We start from the raw sequence: 12,557 nt of genomic DNA, 5'->3' as shown, positions 1-12,557 counted from the left end.
CCTTCCCTTGAAGACATTATTATATTCAGGCAGAATTTCATGTAATTCCTTCTGGAACAGAAGATGGCTTGGCCACTGAGAATGTTGTTAAACATGGATTGCAACAGTATTCTGAAAGTCGAAAACATGCTGGTAGAATGGGAAACAAATACATAGCAGCTGTTAAACCACTATTTCTCTTTGATCAGGCTTCTCTCCAGTCCATTTACAAGAGAAAATAGCTACAACATTATTTCGTTTCTTACATGAATCAAAATTCAACCATCCAGATCTACTAGAAATTTTTGTTGCTTCATGTGCAACAATTTTCACATGTGTTATTATGCTGTAAGTCTCTCAGATGAAATTCTGTGATTTGTATTCTTCAAGAGTTTGTCTGGATAATTCATGACAATTGTCCCTTGCCATTCATGTAGTATGCTTAGTAATTTTAGCCTTATGAATATTTAACAAATAAACAAAATATCCAGATAATCTAGGAGTTAGGATAACAATTCTCCATGACTTTCATGTAATGGAGACACTTGAAAATTTTAGGTCCAAAAGTATATAATGTTGACAATTTCTGTTTCCATTTGACAGTGTTCTTTGTCTTTCTTTTGATTTTGTCTTGGGATTTTTGTTAAAATGTTTTTATGATTTCATTCCATAATGTTTCACTTTATATTGTGAGTTTTGAAGGAGCTCATGTAGTTATCTAGTAATGTAGCATTAAGTTCCCTGTGAATCGTAATTTATATGAGATTATTAAATAGTAGTTAAAGGTACATTGAACTATCAACTGCAGCTGGCTTTAATCAGTTAATTTCTGCTATAGACTTATTTTGGTAATCTTTGTATAATTATTGCAGAACTGACAACAGAATCAAATATCAGTAGTTGCTATATATTTTACCCAAGAGAACTTAAGATAATGAACAAAGAACATTTATGCTATACAAGTAAATTGTCCCTTCAAGATCTTTAAATGACTTTCCAAGCCAAAAAAAAAAAAAACCCCTTTGCTCTGGTGTTAGAAATCACCCATGAAATTCAGACTTTGCAAGATTGGTGTATGAATCTGATTGGATCCAAAAGTTTCATTGCATCCTCTCTCAGAATAATGTGTTCTGCCAGTCTCACATCAAAGTTCATTGAATATGAAGCTACAGCAGACAGAAGAGTGTAGATATGATGTACAGGTTCAGTAGTTGCTGCAGAAAGAATTAGCTGTGGTCTGAGTTAAAATTTATGAAAATCTACAGTGCTCTACTCTATTAAAGTAGGAGATGTTTTAGGCCAAGTGATGTTCTATCAGAATTGAATGGATCTTCAGTGATGACTAGCAGTAAACTAAATAGAAAATTTAGTACTACTAACTTTTGAACCTTGCACTTTTTCCCTTGCTAGAGATAAGCTTTAACAAAGTACAATTCATCTCTTTGTTCTCCCTGTTTAGGCATGAGAAGGGAGGCTTAAAAGTCTAAATTATCAATAGCTGACATGTTTTTGCAGTTGGCTAGATTTTATTTCACTTTTTAAAATCAAGTCAGTGTGGAGCTAGGTTAGGTTATTACACGTAGTTAGGGTTTTTGTCCCCCATCTATATTCTATCAACTTTGACACCTGTGTTGAACAGTAGCTTCAGGGCACACATGCAGTGAAAACTATGCTAATGACCTATTACTGCTATCCTACAAATCAGCGGTAATTCTGCCAATATTGATTCTTCTAAATAAATCACTGCATTCTTTGCTTACATGGTACAACCAGCAAGAAAGCAAACTTCTGATCAGTTTAGGGGCTATTTTGTATTCAAAATATAGAGAATTTATTTAACAATAAGAAATTCTACAGTGTTTTGCCTCATCATAATTTCCATTGTAGGGCGATAGACCCCAAATCTCTTATAGTGCAGTCGCTGCTGGCCTGACTGACTTTAGTTTAAATTATTTTATTTTAAGAATGTTTCACCTTCACTTGTGAATGCATGATATTACTGTATGTGTCCTCACGAGCTTAAATATTCTTGGTTAACTTTTGCTGCTTCTCACACATTATCATATAAATTGCTGCCAGCATCTCATAGGCCAGATGAATTTTCTGATGTGAGAATCACAGAATTGCAGGGGTTGGAAGGGACCTGTAGAGATCATCGAGTCCAAGCCCCCTGCAAAACCAGGTTCCCTACAGCAGATCACACAGGTAGACATCTAGATAAGTCTGGAATATCTCCAGGGAAGGAGACTCCACAACTTCTGGTCAGCCTGTTTGAGTTCTCCAACACTCAGACAGTAAACAAGTTCTTCCTTGTGTTACTGTGGAACTTCCTGTCCTCCACTTTCTGCCTGTTGCCACTTGTTCTATTGCGGCACACCACCAAAATGTTCTTATACTAGTTGTTCTTCAGTCACATATCCTGTTTGACTAAGGGACTTAATAGTAATGACATTTTCATAGTCAGTGTATCTGAGTGGTAAGCATGAAACAAAAATGTATAGTAGTTTGTGCTGCGGTAGTGAATAACTGCACAGACTGATCAATAACATAATGGGAAGAGAGGTGATAGAAACAGTGAGCTATAGTTCATGTCAATATGGCGCCATATATACAAATGTCTCCCAGAGGTGTTTTTCTCAAAAAAATAGCCAAGACTGAAGTGGCACAGGTCCAGTCCCTTGTGCCTTCTTAAAGAAACCACAACTGTTTGGAAGCAGTATAACAGATGTTCAAAAGAATCATTAACAATCTAAATGTATGTGTGAGCAGATGTACTATTTCTACTACACATAACTTTGGGGGAGAGGGAATGTTAAAGAAAATCAATGAGTGGATCCATGTATGAATTACTCATCTAATTATATTCAAAAGGTAGAGCAAGGTTCTTTGCTTCAGTGATTGTGATTGAGATAAGGAGGACAAATTATGAGAGGAGGTATTAGAGCAACCATGCACAATTGACTTGGTACATATATACCAGATCAATGAGAGGCAAAATAACTGGCAGGATAAGGGAAACTTGTTCCAATACCTCAGTCCTGCTCTTCTTGGTGCATTTTACTGGAGCCACAGGAAATGTAGTGCCATTAAATTAAAGGAACAAGTACAATAACTAGACAGGCATAACAGTAGGAAAATCTGTTGACCTTATTAAGTAATGAGTGTAGTGACGGGAACAGGATAATTTCTGTAATCCTCTCAAGATCATTACTGGTGTTGCCTGAGTATATGCTCCCTGTGAAAAATGATCTTTTGGAAGCTGAAAGAATCTTTGTCATGTTGTCACACTGACTGCAAGATAGACAGAGAGCCATAGCTCAGTGGGGAATATTTTTTGTCTCAGGCCACATCTAAAAGTGACTTTGAGGCATTTTTTTCCCCCAAGAATGTGCCCACAAGAATATTCACATGATTCTCCTTTTACTTTCCTGATCTATTTTTTTTTTTAATCTAATATGGGAATACTAGTCATTAAGCAGTTATTTAGAAAGGAGCAAGAAATTTTGGGAATGAGTCTTAAGTATTAGTACTAGAATTCAATTCTAAAAGCCTTGTAACTTTCTGACTTACTATATCATCTTACAAACCATCATTTCCTACATGGAGTAGCAGTGGGCAATGAAGGAGTAAATAAAAATGTGGAACCAGTTAAATGACTCTACTGCTTCTTAGAACTCCCAAATACTTTGATTTGAGATTTCATGGATTTTTTGGTAAGGAAAGTATGATTATTTAGCTAGCTGCCTTTAAAAATTACTCTAAACCTCTGAGATTTTTGTCACATGTTCTTAGTTTTTACCACTTTTTCGATACAGGCCTTTGCTCTGATAATACCGGTCCTATGGTCTCATTCCCTCCTCTGTCTCTGCTTTTTGCTACATGCGTATGCAGCAAAAACGTATTTGTGGTTTTTTTAGTGTTACAGGAATAAAGGACATAATTCCTTTCCTTAAACAACTACCATATGCTGTTAATGTACAATGGAGTTAACAACTTCTTTGTCTCATACAGTGAACCTTGCACAACGGTCTCCTGATGAACTCATGAAGGTGCTGAAATATTATGTAGGATATTTCAGCAAAATTACTGAGAGCTCTCAGAAATTTCTGGAAGCATTTTTATGATTTTCTCTTTTACTTCGCTATGCTGCTTTTTCCAGCTTACTTGTACTTGCTGGGAAATTCAAAAACATAGGGCTTCCCATTGAAAACGTGACCAGCATGGAGATGGCACCACCATCCACTCGTGAGATTTGCTAGCCCACTCTTCTGCTCTGTTCCTCTCACTGACTCACACAGCAATTCATCTCCAACTCACTAAGAAGCTTTCTTCTAGCTCTCCTTCCTGCCTCTTCTGCATCAGATGAATTAAGCAAGTTATATCACAGTGCTTTTGAGGCAAACCACAGAGATTGAAAGATACATCAGGGCTACGTGATGTAAAGAAAAGCCCACAAAAACTGGGAAGAGCAGGACACAGAATTTCATCAGACAATATGAAACTTCCTGTGCTTGGAATCATCCATATTGCGCAGCTCTACAATTAGTTCAGTGCAACACCTAACATGATTATGTACATTTAGGACCGTAGTCTTGCAGTCACATATTGCTGGTGCAATATAATAACTCATAATATACATAACATATAATATCATAACATATATCTCATAATAACTTATATATATACATAATATATCATAACATGTATAATATATCTCAACTTATATATATATATAATATCTCATTATAACATATTATCTGGATGTGGACACACACACACACTCTCTCTTCCCCTCTCTGTCTCTAGGTTTTACTAGTCCAACATGGCTTTATACTTTATAGAAATTTTTACATAAACAGAGGCTGGAAATATGTTTTCCAGTGACTGTTATTTTCCATCTAGAGAAAGGAGATGTAATTTCCACCTTCAAAGCTTAGAGTTGGACATCATATTTCTACTTTAGAAAGTGCATCTGCTCTCTGAATTAATGTAATCAATGCACTAAACAATGTAGTCCTGCATCTGATATATTGTGAAGCAAAACAGGGAGCAAAGCAAGAGACCAAAATAAAGCATCTCTATGAGGTGCAGGGGACAATCAATTAGATTCATTATCTGTTTTACATTCTAGTCACTGCTTTTAAAGAAGAGGAGTGCATAATACCATGGCAACGGTTGGAGCTGCAGTTCTTTATGGTATATAATCATTATGGATTCTTCAGCATTCCCTGAAAATTGATATAAAGAACTTGCAGGAGTTGTACTGCCTACTATGCTGATTAAATGACAAGTTTGTAATTTACAAGTGCTGTATTGCCGTGGGAAGGCAATCATACAACTCTGTTTTCAAACTCAAGGGTTTTTGATACACGCTGCATGATCTCTAGCTGGGCTGCAAGCTACGATTAAATTGAAAGGATAGCATGTAGATTTTAGAACATGGTGTTGACATTTACTAGCCAATCAAATTTTGCAACTTTCTGGTATGACAGCAGATGTTGACCTTTCAAGCTTTCCCTGTCTGCTTTCATGCATTACCTGCAGAAATTAACATTAACTCTCTTCTTGCTCCTTGCTGCTATTAATGTCATCTGGGAATTGAGAATCGTGAATTCATTTACTGAACAGAGTGGAGACTATTTCATACTCCAAGACAGAACAACTGCTCCTGGGAGCTGATATTTTTGGAGGCTGCTTCGACTACCTTTGTGGCTGAGGGATAGCTGGGAGCTATGGAGTAGAAAATGTCACTGGGAACAAATACAGAAAAAGACAGTGGAGGACAGTTTCAAGGAGAACACTAGGGGCCAAACACTTGCAAATGATATTGGATACATTTAGTTTAAAGTCTAAGCCAAAACACTTAAAGCTATTCTGATGGTGTGCAAAACTAGATGCAAAGTATCAATGTCTCTTTGCCTTATTAAGAGAACTATGAAAATGTAAGCCTACATAATACACAGCTTGGTAACAAGAAGCTTCAGGGGATTGCATAGTATTGCCTAGGGCTCTCTGATATTATACTCTGAGGGAAATATTAACTTTTGTCAAGATGTCTCCAGCAATGTGACTAAGATTTTGATGTACATAGTCCAGCCTGAAAGTCATGCCTCTTATTTATTTCTATGGAAACTACAACAGATACAAAGAGCACAATTAACACTATTTGATATTCCCAGCAACAAAACACTATTTTTCAACATAGTCTCCACCATTAGCTATGCATTTTCAACAGCAATGAACAAGAGCCTGCATACTGTGCTTGTAAAACTCTGCAGTGACAGAGGTGACCCACTGTCAGAGTTGCCATTGCTGAAATGCACCACTCACCACCTCACTGTGCTGACATCCACTGTGTAGTCTCCATTAACATTCAGAAAGCATTAGTGAATGTCACTGGGTGCCATTTTTTTTCTGGATGGAGGAATTCAACTCCACACCTTTGCTTCATACGTACTTCTATGTCAGACACCATTTTGTCAGATTGTCCCTCCGCTGCCATCCGTTGCACAGCAACAAGATGTAGCAGAATATTGGTGGGAAGGTTCAGCTTATACTGTGATACCACCACCATCAGCCTCTGACATCACAGGCCAACAGAATTAAAAAGGAGACATTACTTTCTCAGGACCCCTTTTAATATTAACAAGTCATTGACTGTTGTACATAGAAAGCAACTAAGAAAAAAGAAAAGAATATTTTCTGACTTGTCCTTTTGTTTATGTCAAGAGGAAATGCTTAAGTGTCTACAGACATATTATCAGAAAGAAAAACTAATGTTTATAACTATAAATGTGTTCCGGAAAGTATGAATAAGCATATATATTATTTCTGAAAATAACTTTCCAGTGCAGTGAGTCATTGTATTTGAAGTAGCTATGATGTAAGCATATTTCTAATCATACAGTAATATAGTTCAGACAAATGTTTCAATAAATGCTGATCTTTTGCAAGATACATGTACCCCATACAATTTTCCATGTAAACAAGGAAAAGCTGCAGTCATCATTTCTGTACTATGTAATTGAAAATATATTCTAGATACTAATGAGAAGAAAATATGACATTTTTATAAGAGAGAATGTTTTTATCACTGTTTTATTCCAGATTTCCAGAAGTAAGACATGTAAATTAGTCTGAAAATTCAGCCCAAAAGAGAGTTTTGTATTGCCTTTTACTACAGATAATTGATACTCATTCAGTGGCAAATGGTACACTTCTCAAACCACATAAAGCTAAAAACCTATCCACAAAATCTTGAGCTACTGTCTTTATCTAGGACAAAACAATCTTCGCCAAGAGGTGGCACAAACTTGTGAGAAAAGCTTTTATCTAGGAAAGATAAGGAACAGAGAAGTAAGCCCACAATCAGAAGATAAATTGATGCACCTGATTGGTAAGGTGTAGGCTCATGCGGATGAGAGAGTCCCTGAAACCAAATAAAAAGCATTTAATGGGCCCATCTCAGGTGTGTGAACATAGATATGGAACTTTTTACAGTTAGCCCTTCAAGGATAGCCCCGTGAGGACAGCGCTGTGAGAGAAGAACTCATGTATTTTCTGGGAAAAAGATATAATTGTCTCCCTCAATCAGAGGTCTGTTTGTAGTTGCAGGGCTATAATCTCATTGAGATTATATCATATCATATATTATATCTCACAATTGGTTAAGATTGTATATCTGCAGCACAAACTTCAGTTGATGGGTAGTACCTAGTGGCTTGCCTTGGGCTCATCCTTGGGCCAATACTATTTAACAACTTCATTCATGACCTATATGATGGGACAGAGCAAATCCTCAGCATGTTTGCAAGCAATGGAAAACTGAGAGGATTGTCTAAAGCAGATGATGGTTCTGATGTTCAGAGGGACCTTAGTAGTCTGGAGGATGGGCCAGCATGAACCTCTTGAAGACTGAAGGGGAACACAAAGTCCTGCAGGTGGGGAGGAGCATTCCCATGCACTAGTACATGCTGTACTGAAAGTGTGGAAAGTAGCTTTGTAAAAAAGGAACTGGAGTTTCTGCTAGACAAAGAATTCCAATGGTACACTGGTTTACATTAAGAAGAGCATTACCAGCAGTGACCATTCCCCCTTGCTCATCATTGGTTCCAGGCCACACCTGGAATGCTATGTCCAGTGTGTGTGTCTCCTCATTATAAGTCAGACATTGATATACTGGAACAAGTTCTGTAAAGGGCCACTAAGATGAGAAGGGTTTGGACCATGTCATACTAGAAGGGACTCACTCTTGCCAGTGGTACCAAGGAAAGGGCAAGAGGCAATGGAAAGAATCTGAAATGCAAGAAATTCTATGTAGACATAACTAAATCTTTTTTTACTATGAAGGTGATCAAAATGGAGAAAGTTGCTAAAGAAGTTGGTGAGTCTACATTCCTAGAGATATCTGAAACCTAACTGGATATGATCTTCTTGCTTCTCTGAGAAGGAAGAGTGAACTAAATCATCTCCAGAGGTCTCTAATCTTGTTCTGTGATTCTGTGAAAAAATGAATGATCAAACTTTGATCAACTGAACTGAAAATCAGAAACTTCTCATCACAGTTCTTCACAGTGGACTCACAGTTGGCTTCCCCAAGTTAACTCCTCAAGTATAAGTAAATAAACTTAGGGCACAAGAAACAAGAAGACACCTCTCCTAGCAATAGGTAGCCATTAACCAGATACTAGTACGTCCAGCCCGGCTTTGCTTTGGTGCCATTTGTCCCTGCTAGCACTAAATATGTTCACCAAGTCAACAGAGAATGCATATTGCTGCTAAAAATGCTCAAAGAAAGGTTACAGACACTAGCGTACCACATCACTGCCTTCTTTTCACTGCCAGCTCAAGAATTTATGAAAAAATAGTAGTTTCTAAAACTAGACGAGGTAGAAAAGGATTAGTTTGGAAGTTGTTTCCCTAAAGCCATCCTGATAGTTAACTGTAAAACCCCTATAGGATTCCTAAAACTTACTTAGCCCTACTGTTATATCAGAGTAATAATGTGTTGTGAAATTGTTGGAGCCTGAACTGCAGCTTATTCTGTTGAAGACTGCTTAACAGCAATTGCATTGGTAATTGAGTTCTTTCCTACAGGGGCGACTGGTGAGGACAGGATAGAATTTAAGAAAGGAGTAGCTATATTGATGATTAATTGGAACATTTATTCCTATATCAAAGACAAAGATTTATGGATGTGATGTAAATGTGCTTGCTTCAGGACAAAAGTCAATTAAACAAATGAAGAGGAATAGGCTGCCTTTTTGTGGCAGGTTTTCCCACTTTGTTCTCCTGCAACTTTATTTCTGAAACAACTGGGAAGACTTCGTCAGAAAGTGTAAACCCTAGGGAGCTGATGATTTAATCTATATACTATAATAATGTTAAAAAAAGTTCACATGAAAATAACTTTTAAAAATGTAATCTGTTATGTTATTACTCACCAATTATTTCACCGAAGTGCAGAGCTGGACTACATTACTGGGCAAAAACAAAGATTCATTTATGAGTATTGAGAAACACCAAACTACATTTAATTAACCATTAACAACTAATTTCTCTCAGCATTAGATAGAGAGAGATGTAATATTGTTTGATTTTAGTCTGCTGCCTGTCCATCCTCAAACAAAATCTGTGCTTGTTTTCCAATTTTTAAGTGAGAGAGAATGCACTGAATAGTCTGTCTACCAACTTGTATTGTGTAATACATTTAGAACTGCTAACACTATGGGAAGAAAGGCAAATAGATGTTTATTAGATACAACTACTGACTATGTGACTAATCTAAGAAGTCTCTACAACACTTCCTGAACATACGTTCTCCTGCTTTAGACACTTATATAATGAAAGACCATACCTGAGGTGTGCATTGCTGCATTGGCCTCCTACAAACACTGGGTTAATTAGGATTCCACAGATACTTTCTCGCCTGCTGGATTCCAAACATCAGCTGCAATTGCTGTAGATTTTTAACATGCTGAGTCAGATTGCTAACTTATTCCCACATGTAAAATGAGATGTTAGAATAGTTTCTAAATAAATATATGTAGTAGGTGGGAATACTCATCTATTGCCTACGGTTGTTTGGTCTTTTAAGACCTGATGGCCCTTTATCACATGGTAGGTGCCTGATACAGTAGCTAAAGAAACAGCAGGATGTACAAGGCCTCAGCTGTCTTCTTTACTGTATCCCATCCTTTCTGTGTAATCCTTAAAATGACAGACTGTGTGGACAACTGATATGTGCATCTATCCAGTGCAGCTGAAATTAAAGGTTTTCTTAATGTAGGAGGAACAGGAAGATGTTTCTCTTGCTGTACCATTCACATCTGTCAAATCACTCTGCAATGGATTCCTCCAAGGAGCTGGCAATCTCTACCAGAAGAAATAAAGATACGAAAGCTCCAGGATGTTGTATGAGAGAATAAGCACTAGAGAATTGAAAAGACCCTTAGCAACTGTGCAAATAGAATTTATTCTCAACTAGAATTAGAGTTCTACTCTCTAAGTTTATGATTCTAGCTAGTAGCGCACCACTAAAAGAATACACCACTGCATCCTTACTATTCCAATGTGGGAGACTAAAGATAAAATCACATGCTAAAAACTGTGATTTAAAAATATGAGGGATGCTACAGGATTTTCTAATAGTCTTTGGTAAGTTCTTTGATAAACTGCCATCCCTCCTTCATAACACAAAATATAGCATGTACGTACCATTTGCTATTAGTTACAATTTTAATAATATTATTTCTTAACATATGCTATTGCATGATGAAGCTGGCAATATGATTTGGCTTTCTGAACTTGTTACAGTAAAAATTTAAGTCAGATTCTGTTTTAAAACATTTTTGATAATACTTATTTTCTCTCACCAGAAACAAAATACTCTGTTTCTCTGATTGCTCTTTATTTTATGCTATTGATAAAAATTTCACTGAGCTATTTTTAGAAGTTTTATATGTATTAGATCTCATTTTTTGTATTCACTTTTTAGAGGTTAAGGCAGTATTAAGAGGAAATATTAATCTGTTATTGATCATTTGCTTTTGAGAATGAATTTTAGATTATATACTTAGTTTTATCATTATAAGTAGTTATGGCTGTTGAGTTCTGTGGGTCACAATATATACCCTCTTCTAGTTTGTATTTTGTGATTTCCAAGTTGATAAATACTTATTTTGCTAAATAATTTGGATAATGTCATTGTTGCTTATCAATGCAATTACTTTCAAATACTTGCTTTAATGTAAAATAAAACTTGTTTAAAATGTTAAGATTTTTTTTACGAAGTGCAATCTATCTTATCATAGACTTTATATAAAAAAACCTTAACAATATCATGCAAAAGCTGTAAAGATAAAGAGCTAGTTTTAGAGTGGCTATGAGCTGTTTCTGAGTACATTGTTGTTATGCTTATGTAAGATAGTAATAGACGTCTTTCTCTTGATACTTTAAGGTCAAATTGTGTCTTTATTCCATTGTTTAGTGAAAAGCTGCCAATATTCAAGTTCATAAGCCTTTGTCAGGACTGATATAACTTACACAGGAGACATCTATTTAAAGACACAACCATCCGCCTGTGGCAGCCAGGCACGGACTTAGGTGTGAACGATCCAAACAGTTTATTACAGGTTCTCACATCCCTTATATACATTCACAAGTTTCCTCTTTTAACTTTCCCATTTGCCCTTACATGTCAACGAAGCATTCCACAAACACTCCCTAACCGTGCATGCAGGCGCTTATCCTGTCAGAGCCATGTGTAATTCCTTTTGCTTTTCTCTTCTTCTGGTGGTGTCCTCGGTTCTCAGCCTTGCTTTCTCATGCCGGTTATCTTGCTCTGCAGCTTCTTCTCTGAATAGTCTTTCTTGTATCCCCACATCAACCACCATTTCTCTTTCTCTCTCTCTCTCTCTCTCTCTTTTTTTTTTAAGAATGAAGATGTAAGATAGAGTGAGAAAAAAAGTTATGCACCAGTAGACGTAAAGTTTATTAAAATTATCGTTCAGTAATTGGTTCTCTGTATCTCACAACATTCAATAAAAAAATATTTAAATAAAACATGAGTATCTATTAAATATATTTACAATGTACTTGTCAAAACATTAAGTCATAAGTCATAGTTTAAGTTGATACACTATAGAATAAAAATAAAAGTTAGAACTGCACCAGTAAAACTTTTTGGAAGTACTCACTGTCTGCAGCAACGAATTTCACTTTCTCCCATGATAACAATAACTTGATGACTGCACACTAAAAAAAGAAAATAATTGCATTCCTGTGGAAAACGAAGTAAAACCAAAACAATTCTGCTCCATGAGTCATTGATCTCATCAATAGATTTACACTACCCAGAGAGGCACGTTCTATTCACCATCTAGGGAAATTTTATTTGTAAGTCAATTGCTGGGTTTGTAACACTTCCCATTTTATCTCCTGCTAAGAAGGTATTTATTTTAGAAAAAAAGAATGATAATGCTTAAACATGGCTTTACCTTAGAGCAGTATTTATTTCCCTAATAAAATAAACATCCAATTTTTTCCCCACTCAAGATCATTTTCCTTTCTTTGATTAA

This window comes from Numida meleagris, chromosome 6, assembly GCF_002078875.1.
Source record: "Numida meleagris isolate 19003 breed g44 Domestic line chromosome 6, NumMel1.0, whole genome shotgun sequence".
Taxonomy (NCBI): Eukaryota; Metazoa; Chordata; class Aves; order Galliformes; family Numididae; genus Numida; species Numida meleagris.
The sequence above is the reverse complement of the archived record's forward strand: the minus strand, read 5'-3'. Positions refer to the sequence as shown.